Below are 19,966 nucleotides of genomic sequence, written 5' to 3'. Positions count from 1 at the left end.
TTCCCATAGCTTTGTGAAAGCAGCTAGTTGCATATATATTCAGTGCTACCTTGACAATCTCTGGATAGGGCGATCATTCACCTGTTCAGGTCGCAGGTCCTACTCCAAAATGCAGCATTGAAGTGCAGAACTGTATTGTAAGTGGGTCAGACGCGCCACAAAAATGTGGTGAAACTGATATATGTCTAATGTCCACCTTTGTGGGTTGATAAGTGTCCAAGTAATTGTTAGGCAAAAGTGAGGACTGCAGATGCTGGAAACCAGAGTTTAGATCAGAGTGGTGCTGGAAAAGCACAGCAGGTCAGGCAGCATCCGAGGAGCAGCAAAATCAACGTTTCAGGCAAAAGCCCTTCATCAGGAATCAATTGCAAGCAATTGTTGCCCATGGAGCATGCCCTGATACATGATAACTGCTATTCAAGATGGAGGCCTTGAGGAGCAACTAATAAGCAGGAGCTGCCAGGAACCTGCTGTGATTTTCATGTCATGGATTGTCACTGTTTAGTATCTATCTGATTAGGAAATTGACTATCAATGAAGTGCGATCATGTACTAATGGAGAATCAAACTTTATTTTTCCTGACATTGAGAATCTGATTTTTGTGTAGGGTTAGGATACCATCTGTTTTGCCAACTGATTGGCAATGACATGTCACTTCCAGGCCTGTGAAGATTCTACCCATTGTAGAAATTATTTGAAGCTTGAATTCTGGCTGGCAACCTCTGTGGAGAGAGAAACAGTGTTAAATCACTTTGCTTCAAAATATCCTAATCCCGGTCTCAGTGTAGGAACAATACTATTCAGTTTGAATTTTCTTGCTTGTTTGCATCAATCTTGAGTGATTAAATGAAAATAGGGATGACATTTGCTAATTGTTAGCTGAAGACCACATGGAATGTTTATTAAAATAACTCTTTGATTTGGATCTAGGACTCAGAAGTAAAGACACAATTTGCTGGATCCAATTCTGTTCCTAACAGTTAAAAATATTGAATAACAAAATGTCATTGGATAGACCAGTCACTTTCTTCCAGTGAATGTGAATCATCTATCTCATTTTACATTTTACATTTACATTTACAGTTTTATAATATTGACTTCCTCTTGGAAGTATAATTCCTGAAGATAATTAAGTGAGAGTTCAGAATATCAATTTAGCACATTATTGTAAGGAAAAATGTTAATGTTGCTTATTCATAAAGCTGGTTAGAGGCTTATAACAGCATGTTCTAAAATCAACATTCTTCACTGTCATTGGGATTTTATATTTTTATTATTATAGTGACATGGCCATTTATTGATTTTAAGCGGCCTTCAAACTATTTGCTGAACCACACTCTAAATTTATATCTCACACCAGAAGAAGGAATTACAGGAGGGGTTTGGTAAGTTCCAATATTGAAATCCCCTAGTAAAATCTAATAGATCAATGTACTTGTCAAACAAAATCAACTTGTCTTTAATCCAGTTTTTTTTATTGCTATGGAATATTATTAAAATTGCACAAAACTTATGTTTGTAAAGCATTTAATTCATTGATTTTGAAAATATGTTTGTTTTAATGTATGAATTATTGTAATGTCGACAATTGTGACAGATATTTTCATATAGGATCATCCAAAAACCAGGAAAAGTGATCTATCAAATCAAGAGATTTTTATGCTCTATCTCGCTTATTATTTTGAATCTTATATTATCAGAACCATTAGAGACTAGAGACATTGGTCTTAATTTTAATATTTTCTCTGACCTTTGGGTTCTTCATTTCATTGAGTACTACTCTGCACCCTATCACTGCAATTCACCCTGACTTTACATCAACGTAAATATCTTTTAAACATTTATCCTTTTTGTGGCAACCTTCAAATACAGGCAACCTTTGGAAACTGCATGATAGACTCAGTGGGCCATGCATTTCAGGAAGGGATACTTAAATAGGCATTGGACTCCTTATTTGCATATGCAAAGGGACCTATTCCTGTATTATCCATGGAGCCTGAAGTTTATACTTCAGCCTTTTCCAATATGGCAGGTGTTGTACTTCCTGCTTGGAGAATATGCCCACTTGTTGTACACTATATTGGGCACTTAAGTATACATTTTATATTTATAAAACTGGCACATTGTCAAGAAATTTTTAAATGTTGATCTGTAATCTGGAAACAATCAACTTGAATAAAAATATTAAAAACAACTCAGTGCACAATTCAAAACATAAATTTATGCAATCAGTTGGAAATGAAATCAAATGGAAGCTGATCTCATCATGAATCACAACTGAAATCAATTGTATCCATCTTCATCTTATAGGAAGCAGTATTTGTTTGGATGAATTTGGATAAATTATGAAAAAAAATTGTCTTCCCTCTGTCAAGCAGTGCCTAAAAACAGATTCCGGGGTCATTTATTTCATCATGTTGTTAACATCACCCACAGTGTTTCCAGCATTACAACCATGATTACACTTTAAAAATATACCATTGGATGTGAAACACTTCGGGAAATTCTGGCTTGCAAAACATGCTACTTAAATACATTTTTTTCCTTCTTTTTTCCTACTACTTTCAATATCCTTATGGCTTCTTTTATGATTATATAATCCTGGTTGTTTCAAAGTTCCATCTTTGACCCCAACCTATTCTTTTCTATGTTGCTTTTATTGATGTTATCCATAAGGGTGGGGTATTGTTCCATTGTGTAAACTGAAAACTTTTGAGCTTTGCCTTACAACAACCATTTTGGGTTCCACATACCATGGCATATAAGTCAAACTGGTGTATAAAACTATCCTATTCTTTCAGTGGAAAAATGCAAGTTTAGGCCCATAGTCAGTGCATAAATTGACCACTCCAAAATATTTTCAGCTAACAAATGCAAATTTAGGGCTATACAGTAGCGCCTCGACATACGAACAACCCCGTTCACGAACAGGATTGTACTTAAAATTTTGCTTCAACGTACGTACAAGATTCAAGGTACGAGCAAATGGAGTGAAGTGCAGGCTTTTGTTGAGAGGCATCACCCTAACAAAACTGTGACCCTCAGAGCAGTGAACATTTTAAATGACAATGTGATGTCCTGTTTTCGGAAAATTCTGCAACAAAGGAAAAACAAGTTTCTCGTTTTCTTGTGGCATCACCAACCTTCAAGAGACAAAAAAGAGAAAAGACTCCAGAAATATCTGGACAATGGAAAAATTAATTCAGTTCACGAACTTTTCGGTTCCCGAATCAGGTCCCGGAACGGATTAAGTTCGTAAGTCGAGGCACTACTGTACTCAGAAATCATCAACAATTTTTCAGCTTAGAAATAAATGTCTAGGATTACATTCAACTTTTTAAACAGATCAAGTAGATGATATGGGCTGTATTGTCAAGAAATGCGTGAGATTTTAGAGCAACCATTCATGGTAATTGACAACCAGAAATGCATCTTCCTGCAAAAAAAGTATCGAGTGTGGAGGTAGTTTCCAGCAAAAATTTGTAACATTTATGCTAACTTGTCAAATAACTGCAGTGAGGGAATTTGTGAAAACTGGTGGAATAATGGAGTTACCCTGTTAAATTTCAAAAAAGTGGTTCACTTACACCCACAACTACAGCCAACCAAACACACACAAGAGAAACTGCAAAGGGACCCAGTTCAAAAGAGCTACAACACACTTCAGCACTACGACCTGCGAAGAGAAGAAGAACACCTCTACAAAGTCTTTGCCAAGAACGGATACCCCCGCAACTTCAGCTGCAGATGCCTAGTAGACGAATAACATGACGAGGCAATGCCATGACCTTGCACACTAGCCACACTACCTTATATTAAAAAACCTCTTGGAGCTAACAGCCAGAAGTCTCTTGACCACTCAGTTTCATGACAGCCCATAACCCGACGGCCATACTCAGATAACAACTCACCAGTACAAAAGATCAAATACCCATCATGTGCAAGACATTTTGTTTACAAAATTCCATGCAAAGACTGCATGAAACACTATATAGGATAAACTGGCAGATAACTAGCAATCCGTATCCATGAACACCAACTAGCCATAAACACAATAACCAGCTGTCTCTCTGGTAGCCATAAACACAGATGAAAAGGAGCACAAATTAGACTGGGACAACACAAACGATAATAGGACAAGCCACAGAATTTCTAGATGAATAGCACTCAGCCATGGACTCCATCAATAAACACATTGACCTAGACCCAGTATACCAACTACTGCAATGAGCAACAGGAAACAGCAGGAATGAAACCAAATAAATTCCAGAAAACATTACAGCAGTGCTTCACAGGAGGTTCCAAAACACTAAGGATGTCATCTAGAAAGGGGACATGTCTGCAAATCAACATCCCAACTCAGCGAACATACCCAGAACCATGGCAACTGGCACCTGAGCTATAAATCTTCATGCAAATCCTAAATCTAGTCACATTTGCCAGCATTTTCTCTGAGCCCTTCATATTCATATATCCATATAGATGCCTTTTAAATGTTCTAACTGTAGCAGGCTCCACCACGTCCTCTGGCAGCTCATTTCATTCATGCACCACCCTCTGTGTGAAAAAGTCACCCTATAAATCTCTTTTAAATCTTTCCCCTCTCACCTTAAACCAATGCCCTCTACTTTTGGATTCCCCCATCCTGGGGAAAAAGACCTTGGCTATTCACCCGATCCATTCCTGCACAACAGACCTAAACAAGAAGACACAACACGCTTAGATATTCTAGCCATCCTGTCATACATCCGAGACATCTTGGAGATGATGACCAGACTACTCCGGCTGCTAGGCATCATGGTAGCCCACAAACCTACCACCACACTGAAATAGCTCTGATGAATTTAAATGACTCCATACCAACAACTAGCAGAATGAACAAGACAGATAAATAGCAAGCAGGTCTGAATACCAATGGTTTACTGGAGGCTCACTGATGATGATACCTAGCATGGTGATGAAAAGCCTGAGAATAAATCTACCAGTTCAGCGAGCAAACTTACAATCTGATACAGAAATTGAGCTACAAATGTTTTCCAAAATCTCATGATACAAATATCTCAGCAAGAGGCCCAGCAATCATTTCCCTAGCTCCTCATAGAGTTCTAGGGTATACCTGATCAGGTCCCAGGGGTTTATCCAACTTTATATATTTTAAGTCATCCAGCACCATCTCCTCTGTTATGTGGACATTTTTCACGATGTCACTATTTATTTCCCCACAATCTATATCTTCCATATCCTTCTCCACAGTAAATACTGATGCAAAATACTCGTTTAGTATCTTCCCCATCTCCTGTAGTTCCACGCAGAGGAGGCCTCACTGATCTTTAGGGGCCCTATTCTCTCCTTAGTTACCCTTTTGTCCTTAATGTATTTGTAGAATCCCTTTGGACTTTGCTTAATCCTATTTGCGTAAGCTATCTCATGTCCACTTTTTGCATTCCTGACTTCTGTCTTTAGTATACTCCAACTCAGGCTGTTCCTTTATTTGATGTATTTTAGGTGTTGGAGGTGATTTTCTTGACTTCCAGGAGCAGCAATTACAGCATTGTTTTGGAACTTTGGAGAAAAAGGAAGTCAAAACAACAGCACTTTTAAAAGGGAGAGAACAGTCAAAGGCAGCACATGGTGAGGTCAGTGTAGGAGAGAGAGAGTAAGGAACTCACACTACTAACTGACACAGCAGTGAATCTGCACAGTTACTGCCTTTGCTTTTTGAATCTATGTATCGCTGGACATTGGAGTGCATCTGGGAAAATTAACAAACAGTGAAATTCACAACTGATTTTGGAGGAACCTGTTTGGGAGCGGTCACAGCACAGAGACAGGTAAGTGAATAGTTTTAAGTGTAACCTTGAGGCCTTGCTGTAAGTCTGCGGTAGTGATTCTTGATTGTATGTTTTATTGAGATATGTCTTTTGATTAAACTTTTTAAAAAGGCATAAGTATTAAGTTAGCCTGGAGCAGTGTTTTGTAGAGGAATAAGACAGTGCTATTTTCTGGGTCTGAGATTGGAAGAAGCAAAAATGGCCCACAGTAGAGTGATATGCTCATCTTGTTGGATGTGGGAGTTTATGGACAGTTTACAGGTTACTGAGGATTATATTTGCAATAAATGTCGTTGGTTGTGAATCCTATCAGACCGAATGGAATGGTTGGAGTGACAGTTAGATGCAATGAGGAATCTACAAGACCTGGGGGGGGTGTGATGGATGGCAGTTATAGGAAAGGAGAAAAGTCGCAGATACAGTCACATCGATGGGTTAACTCCAGGAAAGGTAAGAGAGGTAGGCAGGTAGTGCAGGAGTCTTCTGTGTCTATCCCAGTTTCAAACAACTATACTGTTTTGGAAAAGGTAGGGGATGATGGATTCTCAGGGGAATGTAGCACGAACAGCCAAGTTTCTGGCATTGAGACTGACTCTGATGCAATGAGGGTTATGTTGGGTTTCAAGAGATCGATTGTGTTAGGGGACTCTCTAGTCCGAAGCTCAGACAGACGTTTCTGTAGCCAGCAGCCAAAGATCAGAATGGTGTGTTGTTTCCCTGGTGCCAGGATCAAGGATGTCTCAGAGAGGGTGTAGAATGTTCTCACGGGGGAGAGGGCCCAGCAGGAGGTCATTGTCCACATTGGAACCCATGACATAGTAAGGGAAAAGGTTGAGATTCTGAAGGGAGATTAGGGAGTTAGGCAGACATTTAAAAAAGAGGTCCTCAAGGGTAGTAATATCTGGATTACTCTTGGTACTATGAGCTAGTGAGGGTAGGAATAGGAGGGTAGCGCAGATGAATGCACGGCTGAGGAGCTGGTGTATGGGAGAAGGATTCACATTTTTGGATCATTGGAATCGCTTCTGGGGTAGAGGTGACCTGTACAAGCAAGGCTGATTGCACCTAATTTGGAAGGGGACTAATAGACTGGAAGGGAGATTTGCAAGAGCTGCTTGGGAGGATTTAAACTAGTAAGGTCGGGGGTGAGACCCAGGGAGAAAATGAGAAAAGAGATCAATCTGAGACTGGTACAGTTGAGGAAAGAAGCAAGTCAAACAGTCAGGACAGGCAGGGACAAAGCAGAAAACAAGGTAAGACTGATAAAATTAAATTGCATTTAGGGGCCTAACAGGGAAGGCAGATGAACTCAGAGCATGGTTAGGAACATGGGACTGGGATATCATAGAAATTACAGAAACATGGCTCAGGGATGGGCAGGACTGGCAGCTTAATGTTCCAGGATATAAATGCTACAAGAAGGACAGAAAGGGAGGCAAGAGAGGCGGGGGAGTGGCATTTTTGATAAGGGATAGTATTACAGCTATACTGAGGAAAGATATTCCCGGAAATACATCCAGGGAGGTTAGTTGGATGGAACTGGGGAATAAGAAAGGGATAACCTTATTGGGATTTATTATAGACCCCCTCATAGTCAGAGGGAAATTGAGAAACAAATTTGTAAGGACATCTCAGTTATCTGTAAGAATAATAGGGTAGGTATGGTAGGGGATTTTAACTTTCCAAACATAGACTGGGACTGCCATAGTGTTAAGGGTTTAGATGGAGAGGAATTTGTTACGCATGTACAAGAAGATTTTCTGATTCAGTTTGTGGATGTACCTACTAGAGAAGGCGCAAAACCTGACCTACTCTTGGGAAATAAGGCAGGGCAGGTGACTGAGGTGTCAGTGGGGGAGCACTTTGGGGCCCGCGACCATAATTTCATTAGATTTAAAATAGTGATGGAAAAGGATAGACCAGATCTAAAAGTTGAAGTTCTAAATTGGAAAAAGGCCAATTTTGATGGTATTGGGTAAGAACTTTCAAAAGCAGATTGGGGGCAGATGTTCGCAGGTAAAGGGGCTGTTGGTAAATGGGAAGCCTTCAGAAGTGAAATAACGAGTGCGCAGAGACAGTATATTCCTGTTAGGGTAAAAGGAAAGGTGGAAAGGTTGATAGGTATAGAGAATGCTGGATGACTAAAGAAATTGAGGGTTTGTTTAAGAAAAAGGAAGCATATGTCAGGTATAGATTGAATGAATCCTTAGAAGACTGTAAAGGCAATAGGAGTACATTTAAGAGGAAAATCAGGAGGGCAAAAAGGGGACATGTGATAGCATTGACAAATAGGGTTAAGGAAAATCCAAACAGCTTTTACAAATATATTAAGGATAGAAGGGTAACTAGAAAGAGAATAGGGCTCCCAAGGAACAGCAAGGCGGCCTTTGTGTGGAGCCGCAGGAGAGGGGGGAGATACTAAACAAGTATTTTGCATCAGTGTTCACTGTGGAAAGGACACGGAAGATATAGACTGTAGGGAAATAGATGGTAACATCTTGAAAAATTTCCATGTTACAGAGGAGGAAGTGCTGGATGTCTTGAAACGCATAAAAGTGGATAAATCCCCAGGACCTGATAAGGTGTACCTAAGAACTCTGTGGGAAGTTGGGGAAGTGATTGTTGGGCTTCTTGCTGAGATATTTGTATCATCGATAGTCACAGGTGAGGCGCCAGAAGACTGGAGGTTGGCAAACGTGATCACTGTTTAAGAAGGGTGGTAAGGACAAGCCAGGGAACTATAGACTGGTGAGCCTGACCTCGGTGTGGGCAAGTTATTGGAGGGAATCCTGAGGGACAGGATGTACATATATTTAGAAAGGCAAGGACTGATTAGGGATAGTCAACATGGCTTTGTGCATGGGAAATCATGACTCACAAACTTGATGGAGTTTTTTAAAGAAGTAACAAAGAGGATTGATGAGGGCAGAGCAGTAGACTTGATCTATATGGACTTCAGTAAGACGCTCGACGAGGTTCCCCATGGGAGACTGATTAGCAAGGTTAGATCTCATGGAATACAGGGAGAACTCGCCATTTGGATACAGAACTAGCTCAAAAGTAGAAGGCAGAGGGTGGTGGTGCAGGTTGTTTTTCAGATTGGAGTCCTGTGACCAGTGGAGTGCCACAAGGATCGGTGCTGGGTCCACTACTTGTTGTCATTTATATAAATAATTTGGATGTGAGCGTAAGATGTATTGTTAGTAAGCTTGCAGATAATACCAAAATTGGAAGTGTATTCAACAGCAAAGAAGGTTACCTCGGACTACACTGGGATCTTGATCAGATGAGTCAATGGTCTGAGGAGTAGCAGATGGAGTTTAATTTAGATAAATGCGAGGTGCTGCATTTTGAGAAAGCAAATCTTCGCAGGACTTATACACTTAATGATAAGGCCCTAGGGAGTTTTGCTGAACAAAGAGACCTTGGAGTGCAAGTTCATACTCCTTGAAAGTAGAGTTGCAGGTAGATAGGATAGTGAAGAAGGCGTTTGGTATGCTTTCCTTTATTGGTCAGAGTATTGAATACAGGAGTTGGGAGGTCATGTTGTGGTTGTATAGGACATTGGTTAGGTCAGTTTTGAAATATTGTGTGTAATTCTGTGTTGTGAAACTTGAAAGGGTTCAGAAAAGATTTACAAGGATGTTGCCAGGGTTGGAGGATTTGAGCTATAGGGAGAGGTTGAATAGGTTGCAGGTGTTTTCCCTGGAGCATCAGAGGCTGAGGGGTGACCTTATAGAGGTTTATAAAATCATGAGGAGCATGGATAGGATAAATAGACAAAGTCTTTTCCCTGGGGTCAGGGAGACAGAACTAGAGGGCATAGGTTTAGGACGAGAGGGGAAAGATATAAGAGAGACCCAAGGGGCAACATTTCCACGCAGAGGGTGGTGCGTGTGTGGAATGGGCTGCCAGAGGAAGTGGTGGAGGCAGGTACAATTGCAACATTTAAAAGGCATCTGGATGGGTATATGAATAGGAAGGGTTTGGAGGGATGTGGGCCAGGTGCTATCAGGTGGGACTAGATTGGGTTGGGATATCTGATCAGCATGGAAGAGTTGTACCGAAGGGTCTGTTTCCATGTTGTACATCTCTATGACTCTCCGACTCTCCTGCCTTTACTCTTCTAAGGATTCACTCAATCTCTTCTGTCTGTACCTGACATATGTTTCCTACTTTTTCTTGACCAAAACCTCAATTTCTCTCATCATGCAGCCATTCCTACCCCTAACACCCTTCCCTCCAACAGGAACATGGACTCTTGTTATCTCATTTTTGAAAGCTTCCCATTTTCCAGCCATCTTTTTCCCAGCAAATTTCTACCCCCACCCCAGTCAATGTGGAAAGTTCTTGCCTAATATCATCAAAATTGGTCTTCCTCCAATTTAGAACTTTAAGTTTTAGATCCATTCTATCCTTTTCTATCACAATTTTAAAACCAAGATAATTATGGTCACTGGCCCCAAAGTGCTCCCTCACTGACACCTCAATCACCAGCCCTGCCATATTTCCCAGAAGTAAGTCACCTTTTGCTTTTTTTTTCGAATAGGTACATCCACATACTGAGTCAGAAATGTTTCTAGTACACATTTAACAAATTCCTCTCCCTCCAAGCCCTTAACACTGTGGCAGTCCCAGTCTATGTTTGGAAAGTTAAAATCCCCTACCATAACCATCCTATTATTCTTACAGATAACTGAGATCTCCTTACAAATTTATTTCTCAGTTTCCTGCTGGCAATTGGGGGGCCTATAGTACAAACCTAAGAATGGGATCATCCCTTTCTTATTTCTCAGCTCCAGCCAAATAACTTTCCTGGACATATTCCTAGGAACATCCTCCCTAAATACAGCCATAATGTTATCCCTAATCAAAAACACCACTCCCCCTCCTCTCTTGCCCACATTTCTATTCTTCCTAAAGTAACTATACCCAGTCCTGTCTATCCCTGAGCCATGTCTTTGCAATTGCCGTGATATCCCAGTACTAGATTAGATTACTTACAGTGTGGAAACAGGCCCTTCGGCCTAACAAGTCCACACCGACCCGCCGAAGCGCAAACCACCCAGACCCATTCCCCTACATTTACCCCTTCACCTAACACTGCGGGCAATTTAGCCTGGCCAATTCACCTAACCTGCACATTTTTGGACTATGGGAGGAAACTGGAGCACCCGAACGAAACCCACGCAGACACGGGGAGAATGTGCAAACTCCACACAGACAGTCGCCTGAGGTGGGAATTGAACCTGGGTCTCTGGCGCTATGAGGCAGAAGTGTTAACCACCATGCCGCCCACCAACCATGCCCTGAGTTCATCTGCCTTCCCTGTTGGGCCTCTTGCATGAAATAAATGCAACTTAATTTATCAGTCCGACCTCATTCTCTGCTTTGTTCCTGCCTGTCCTGACTGTTTGACTCACTCCTTTTCCCAACTGTACTAGTCTCAGATTGATCTCTTTCCTCTCTACCTCCTGGGTTTCAACCATCCTTCTTACTAGTTTAAATCCTCCCAGCAGCTCGAGCAAATCTCCCTGTCAGTATATTAGAATACTTCAAATTCAGGTGCAAACCATCCTTCTCATACAGGTCATTCCTATCCCCGAAGAGATTCCATTGATCTAAAAATGTGAATCCTTCTCCCTGCACTATCTCTTCAGACACACATTCATCTGCTCAATCCTCCTATTCCTACTCTGACTAGCTCGTGGCACCGAGAGTAATGCAGACATTACTACCCTCAAGGATATTCTTTTCAAATTCCTGCCTAACTTCCTATATTCTCTTGTTCGAACCTCATCTTTTTCTCTTCATATGTCATTAGTTCCAATGTGCACAACAACCTCTTACTGGTCCCTCTTCCCTTTGAGAATATTCTGCACCCTCTCTGAGATATCCTTGATCCTGGCACAGGGATGAGAGTGTGGTGCTGGAAAAGCACAGCAGGCCAGGCAGCATCTGAGGAGAGGAGAATCAATGTTTTGGAAGGAAGCCTGATGAAGGGCTTATGCCCGAAAGGTCGATTTTCCTGCTCCTCAGATGCTGCCTGGCCCGCTGTGCTTTTCTAGCATCACACTCTCGACTCTGATCTCCAGCATCTGCAGTCCTTACATTCTACTGCCTGGCACCAAGGAGGCAACACGCCATTCTGATGTCTCGCTGTTGATCGCAGAAACATTTGTCTGTGTCCCTTTTCACAAATGATCGCTTGGGACCTGATGTTCCCCTCACTAGGTTAGAGTTCGTCTTGGTACCAGAAACCTGGCTGTCAGTGCTACAATCCTCTGAGAGTCCATCACCCCCTCCATTTTGCGAAACAGCATACTTGTTTGAGATGGGGATAGCCACAGGAGACCCCTGCACTACTGGCCTTCCCCTCCTATCTTTCCTGGAGGTCACCTATCTATCTGACCATATCTTCAGTTTATCTCCCTTCCTGCAACTGCCATCCATCACACCTCCAGCTTCTGTAAATTCCTCATTGCCTCTAACTGCTACTCCAACCGATTCATGCGATCTGATAGGATTTGTAACCAAACATGTTTCCTGCAGACATAATCATCGGTAACATGGAAACTCTCCTTCATCTCCTACATCTGACAGAAAGAGCACATCCCTCTACTAAAGGCCATCATTGCACCTGAACAATTTACAGACCTAGAAAACAGCATAGTCTTACTGCGCTAAAAACTCTGCTCCAGACTAACTTAGAATCAATGCTTTGTATTTTTAAAGTTTAATCAAGAGACAGATCTTAATAAAACATATAATCAAAAAAGAACTCGCTATACTCACTATTGTAGATTTACAAAAAAAAGTAAGGTTACACTTTAAAAAGCCACTTAGATTATCCTCTGTTATGAGCTCTCCCACACAGGTTTCTTCAAGGTCAGCTGTGAATTTCACTGTTTGATTGTTTTTCTGAGACAACTCCGATATCCAGCGATACTTGAAATCAAACAGAAGATTCACCCCTGGGTCAGGCAGCAGTGCAGGTTTATTTCTCCATTTGACTCACTTCCCATGTGGTCACTGCTTTTGCCTCTTTTCCTCTTTTTTAAAGTGCTGTTGTTTTTACCCCAAAGTTGCAAAACAATGCTACAGCTATAAAACAGTAATTACTGCTCCTAGAATTCAAGGAAATCAGCCCCAACACTAAAAATACCTCAAAAAAGAAGCAGTTCTTACAGCCACAATTTTTTCCCATCCCTTCATCTTGGATTACCCTAGTCTTCATCTATAAATCAACACCCAAATGTCAGAAAGATGTTTGAAACACCAAAGGTCAGCTTTTATGCCAGTCTATGGAATGATACTTGCTGCTTGATTGCCTTCCCACATGATTGAGAATTTCTGCAATTTAACATACAAAAGATACTGTCTGTTAATTTGCATATTTTCCTCAGTTACATTGCAGTTTTTAGCCACTCACATGCTTATGGTATACAATTTTGGTGTCCTCTTTGATCCTGACCAGAACTTGAAGGCTCAGTCAATCTATTACTAAAACTGATTCATTCTCACCTGGAACAAAATTTTCTGCATTCCCAATTCTATCTAACCAAACGTTGTGCACCAATTCTCTTGCATTACCCCATCCTAAAACTAAAGACCGTTCACTTATTGTTGTTGTTGCCTGTCTTCACTACCCCTTCCAAAGAATCAATATCAAATCTACTGTCATTATTTATACTGTCAATATTATATCCCATTCTAATACTGTAAATTTCACACAGCTCTTCATCCTTCAGCCTCCAATTAACTGTGTATTTCCTTACCATTGATAATCAATTTTCTGGCTATTATAATCCTGCACCTGCATACCATTCTACAACCCTACTGCATCTGTGGCCTCTACAGCATTTTTCTCAAACCGTATGTCTTTGGCCATATTCTTTGGCTTCATTAAGTGCTACAATTATGTGAAAGTAGATGTTGTTGTTGTCAACATCAAGAAAACAGTTGTCTTAATGTAATTAATGTATGAATTTTAGCAGAGTTGGATACTTTTTCTTTCATTATGAATAGGATATTCTTTTAGGTTTACAATACCAGATAGGAGATGGCAAGAAGCTAAGGGGAAGGACCAGCAGTGGTATGAAGCTGCACTGGCAGATGATAATCCAGTAATTGTTTATCTTCACGGAAATGGAGGCAGTAGGTAATGCCATTTTTGAAAGTACAAATGATTGTTTACTAAGTAGACTATCACCAGAACCTGTATCACATTTAATAGTGCTTAGCAGACTTACATATTGATGTTTTCATTTATATTTCTGTGAAATAATTAAACATTTTGTTGATTAAATTTAGAGCTGCAGAACACAGAGTTGAACTGATAAAGGTAAACACTACTTTACTTTCATCAGTGCATATTTTCACAGGCGCCCTATCAATTCTGGGAAAAAAATATCTTTGCTTGTTTGCGCCACATAATATATACTTTAAATCTTTAGAGTTCTTTAGTTAAAAGTTAAATATATTGAGCTAAAAATGTCAGTGTTTTATAGATGTCTTCATCTCACATAAAATTTCCAGACTTTATTTGACCTAATAACTGTATTGTTATAAAGAGAAACACATCAGGCTTCAGGTAATGTAGAACTGTACTTTCAAAACTCTCAACTGCCTAATTTTTGACGTTATGTTCACTACAATAACTTGTAGTAATCTGTCTGCTCAACTGCTCCCTCACTTCAATTTTTATGTCCCAGTCCTCATTAAAACCTCTACTCTAAGTCTGCTTGATTCCAAAATATTGGATGCATCTTTGCTTCCTCAAAGCCAAAGTGCATAGCTGATGATATCTGGGGTTGATTCTGGCTGGTTCATACGGAATACTATCAGACCTCACTGACCTCACCGAAAATTGTTCAATAATCTTAGATCATCTTGATTTGGAGATGCCTGTGTTGGACTGGGGTGTACAAAGTTAAAAATCACACAACACCAGGTTATAGTCCAACAGGTTTAATGGGAAGCACACTAGCTTTCGAAGCGACGCTCCTTCATCAGGTGATAGTGGAGGGCTCAATCCTAACACAGAATTTATAGCAAAAATTTATAGTGTGATGTAACTGAAATTATACATTGAAAAATTGATTGTCTGTTAAGCCTTTCATCTGTTAGAATACAGTGATAGTTTCACTTCTTTCATGTGTAAATCACAAAACCTTTTTTTTAAAGTTGCATTCTCGGGTTAGCTGTTAACAATGGTGATAGCTAGACAATATGTTGAAGGTGTTGGCCCACTGTGTTCTCTGTCTATGCCATGATGTTTAGATTGATTCAAATCTAAAAAGTGAGATAACAGAGTTTTACATAAATTCATGCAGTTTTTGAGCTCAGAGTTCTACATAAATGCATGCAGTTTTTCAGCAAAGTACAATGTAACTCTGCAAGTACAAATTCACCCCACAAAATATATGTGTGCATGTGGGTCTTTGTATGTCTGTGTGTGTGTGTGTGTCTGTCTGGGGTGGGGGTTGTGAGTATGAGAAAGTGTGTGTGTGTGTGTAGTGAGTGCAGAGTGTCTTAAGTCTGTGAGGGGGTGCATGTGTGAGCGTGGGAGAGTGTGTGTCTGTAAGAGTGTGTGTGGGTGTCTGTGTGCATGTTGGTGTGTACCTGTGTCCGTCTGTATGTGAGAGTGTGTGTGTGTAGGAATATCTGTGTGTATGTACAGTGCAATGGTGATCACCTGTAATGTGACATGAACCCAAGGTCCCGGTTGAGGCCCTCCCTATGGGTACCAAACTTAGCTATCAGCCTCTGCTCGGCCACTTTTCTCTGCTGTCTGTCCCGAGGTCCACCTTGGAGGATGGTCACCCGAAGGTCCGAGGCTGAATGTCCTGGGCCATTGAAGTGTTCCCCAACTGGGAGGGAATCCTCCTGTCTGTTGATTGTTGTGGGGTGCCCATTCATCCATTGTCGTAGCCTTTGCTCAGTTTCCCCAATGTACCATGCCTCCAGGCATCCTTACCTGCAATGTATAAGAAAGACAACATTGGCTGAGTCATATGAGTACCTGCCATGTACAAGGTGGGAGGTATTCCCATATATAATAGTGGTATCAATGTCCACAATCTGACACGTCTTGCAGCATCCACCGTGACAGGGTTGTACGGAGTTGTCCTGAGAGCCGGGCAGTTTGCTACGAAAAATGATCTGTTTGAGGTTTGACGGTTGTTTAAAGGCAAGTAGTGGAGGTGTGGGGAAGGTCTTGGTGAGGTGCTCATCCTCATTGATAATGTGTTGCAGGTCACAAAGAACATGCCATAATTTTTCAGTTCCTGTGAAGTACTGAACAACGAAGGGTACCCTGTCAGTTGCAGCACATGTCTGTCTCCTGAGGAGGTCATTACGGTTCCTTGCTGTGGCACGTTGGAACTGGCGGTTGATGAGTTGAGCATCGTACCCTGTTCTTGTGAGGGCATCCTTGAGTACTTTCAGGTGTCCGTCACATTCCTCCACATCTGAGCAGATCCGGTGTATGCATAGGGCTTGTCCACAGGGAATGGCTGTTTTAATATGTTTTGTGTGGAAGCTGGAGAAGTGTAGCATTGTGAGGTTGTCTGTGGGTTTGCGGTAGAGTGTGGTGCTGAGGTGTCCATCCTTGATGGAGGCGCATGTGTCCAAGAATGAGACAGATAGTCGAGAGTAATCCATGGTGAGTTTGATGGTGGGATGAAACTTGTTGATGTCACTGTGTAGTTTTATCAGTGACTCCTTGCCATGGGCCCAGAGGAAGAAAATGTCGTCAATGTACCTGGTGTATAGTGTTGGTTGGAGATCCTGCATAGAGAAGAAGTCTTGTTCGAACCTGTGCATAAAAATGATGGCATATTGGGGTGCAAATTTGGTCCCCATGCTGTTCCGTGTGTCTGGATGAAGAATTGGTTATCAAAGGTGAAGACGTTGTGATCGAGGATAAAGCCGATGAGTTGTAGGATGGTGTTTGGAGACTGGCAGTTGTTGGTGTTGAGTACTGAGGCTGTTGCCGTGATGCCATCATTGTGGGGGATGCTGGTGTAGAGTGCGGAAATGTCCATTGTGACAAGGAATGTTCCCGGTTTGACTGGTCTGTGGGTGCTGAGTTTCTGTAAGAAATCCATAGTTTCGCGACAGAAGCTGGAGATCCCCTGTACAATAGGTTTCAAGATGCCTTCCACATAGCTGGAGAGATTCTCACATAGGGTCCCATTGCCCGACACGATGGGATGTTCCGGTGTGTTGGCTTTGTGTACCTTTGGAAGGCAGTAGCAGTTGCTTACACGAGAAGTATGTTGGATGAGGGTGCGTAGGGAACTCTGAAGGACTGGATCCAAAGTTCTGATCAGTGTGTTTAATTCTCAGGTGTGTTCTTTGGTCGGATCACCTGGTAGTTGCCTGTAGTGTTCCTGGTTGTTCAGTTGTCGGTACACTTCCTTGCAGTAATCTGTTCTATTCTGAATGACAATGGCTCCTCCTTTATCTGCTGGTTTGATGACAATGTTGTGATTGGTTTTGAGAGCCTGGATGGCATTGCTCTACCTTGTGGGTACGGCTGATGAATCTGGCATTTATATATTTCCTGACAGTTTGAGCATACATGCCAAGCCCAGGGCAGTGGCCCTCCGGTGGGGTCCATGTTGACACCTTTGGTCACTCCTCTAAAGATCCCTGTGATGACTGTTCCAGTTCATCAGTGGGCTCAGTGGGATCACTGCCGGCACCTTGAAAGAATTCCCGGAGTCTCATTCGTCTGATGAACTCCTCTGTGTCTGCTGCCAGAACCAACAGGTCCATTTTGGTGGTGGGGCAGAAGTTGAGACCCCTACTTCAATCTCTTCCTGTCGAACAGTGTGGTCCACTAAGTTGACAATAGACTTCCCCGCAGTGTCTTGATACAACTTCTTTTGTGTGTGTTGGAGTGGTTGCTTTCGTAGTTCAGGACTTGGTCTGTGTGTGTGGCTTTCCTGTATACCTTTGTGGTGAATTCTCCATTCGGTGTTCTCTGTACCATCATGTCTAGCAATGGGAGTTGGCTGTCTGTTTCTTCCTCTCTAGTGAATCGGATTCCTGTGAGTGTGGCGTTGATGATCTGGTGTGTGTTTTCTATTTCTATGTTTTTTAATGATTACAAAGGTGTCATCCACACATCTGACCCAGAGTTTGGGTTGAATTTGTGGTAAGACTGTTTGTTCTAATCTTTGCATTACACTGTTCAAAAGGGCCACAACACACTGCAGCACACCAGAACTGCAAAAACAGAAAGAAGGACACCTCTACAATGTATTCGCCCCGCAATTTCATCAACAGATGCCTAAGGGAAAGACAACAGAATGAGGACATGCCACAACCCAAAGGACTAGCCACGTTACCATACATCAAGAACATTTCTGAACTGACAGCCAGACTACTACGACCACTAGGACTCATAACAGCACACAAACCAACAGCCACGCTCAGACAACAACTCACCAGGACAAAGGACCTGATACCCAGCATGAGCTAAACCAACGTATTGTACAAAATTCCATGCAAGGACTGCACAAAACACTACATAGGACAAACAGGAAGACAGCTAACGATCCGTATCCATGAACACCAACTAGCCACGAAACGACACGACCAGCTATCCTTAGTAGCCATACACGCAGATGACAAGCAACATGAGTTCGACTTGGACAACACTACTATTATAGAGCTAGCCAAACAGAGAACAGCCAGGATATTCCTAGAGGCATGGCATTCATCCACAGATTCTATCAACAAACACATCAACTTGGACCCAATATACCGGCCATTGCAGCGGAGAGCTGGAACTGACAACTGGAAGCGGCAGATTCAAACCACTATAAATGCCGGAGGAAACGGCACAGAAGCGCTTCACAGGAGGCTCCTGTGAATGTCACTGAGGATGTCACCTAGACAAGGGATGAAACATCTGCAACACAAATTCCCATCTCGGCAAACAGAACCACAACATGGAAGACAATAGTTAATCTGATGCAGAAATTAAAATGAATATAAGTAGAGTTCCAACGCAGTTCATCTTTAGTTATTATCAATAATTCACTTGATCAAATTATAATGTGGGTAAGTCCAACTGCACAGGAAATATTTAACTTCAATGAACAGAATTCATTTTGTTTCCAAAGATTGGGTTTCAAAACATGGATTAAATCAATAGCAGTTTCCCTATAATCTCTTTTTTTATGCAATTGTTTGCCAGTTATTGAATTTAAATAACAATACTGCATATAAGCAACTTTGCAGTTCAAGAATGTGATTGCTTTTCAAGTTTTGGTGGTTTACTTAAATACAGACCAAACTCTGATGAAAATCTTTGCTCTGAAAGATTCTCTGTCAATAATTTGTCATAGTCTCAATTCTGTTGCTAATAGGCATGGATCTGCAGCGAAGGCAGTTAGTAATTTTATAATAACCTAGTACTAATGTCAGTATAAGGAAGCCATAAAGAATGTTGCAAAGGTGACAGATTTAAGATGGTTGAATTGAGATGCTCTTCTGAGACTGGGTTCAGGCATACAGCAGGGCATAGCATTTACACATGCTGTATTAAACATGACAGAAATTGATCACACTGAATGCTTGATCTGAGTATAGCCCACTACTCATTACTAACATCAGAAATATAAAATAAGGGAGTGAGACAATAGAGTTACAAGAGAGAAATTCTTCTAAATTTTCAGGATAGAGAATTGAAGGAGCAAGGAAAATGGTTTGACTGGTTTTGAAAACCTAATCTGTGTTGGATCAAAACAATTGCTGTGAAGTCAAATTTATTCATGCGCTTTGCTTTTTCAGTTTTTATTACTATTTAAAATTATTCTTTAAGTGGAAATATACCAATTTTACTTCCTAGTTATTTTCTCTCTCATCCTGAAGACAGTGAATTGTGGTGATGCATAAAAGTAGAAACTTCCTCAATTGTCTGCCCAAATAGCCACTTTTACATTGTGTAAGGCAGTCAATATGGACCCATATACAAAGTACATATTAAAGCGTCATCAAGGGGCAACACATATATAAGATTCATAAACATTGAACATATTGTAGATGTTAATTATACCAAACATATACTTTTGCTTGGTAATGCATTGACATATTTAAACAAATCCCCCCTAGGTTA

General features: G+C 41.3%; 1 protein-coding gene across 1 annotated transcript in view; it reads right to left on the bottom strand.

Annotated features, from left to right (window-relative positions):
* The window catches only part of LOC132818191 (glycogen phosphorylase, liver form-like), a 167,607-nt gene that overhangs the window by 21,971 nt on the left and 125,670 nt on the right, over positions 1-19,966 (bottom strand). The window lies entirely within an intron of this gene.

The sequence above is a fragment of the Hemiscyllium ocellatum genome, chromosome 8 (genome assembly GCF_020745735.1).
Source record: "Hemiscyllium ocellatum isolate sHemOce1 chromosome 8, sHemOce1.pat.X.cur, whole genome shotgun sequence".
Lineage (NCBI taxonomy): Eukaryota > Metazoa > Chordata > Chondrichthyes > Orectolobiformes > Hemiscylliidae > Hemiscyllium > Hemiscyllium ocellatum.
Note: the sequence above shows the minus strand (reverse complement) of the source record. Positions and strands in the feature narration are given on the sequence as shown.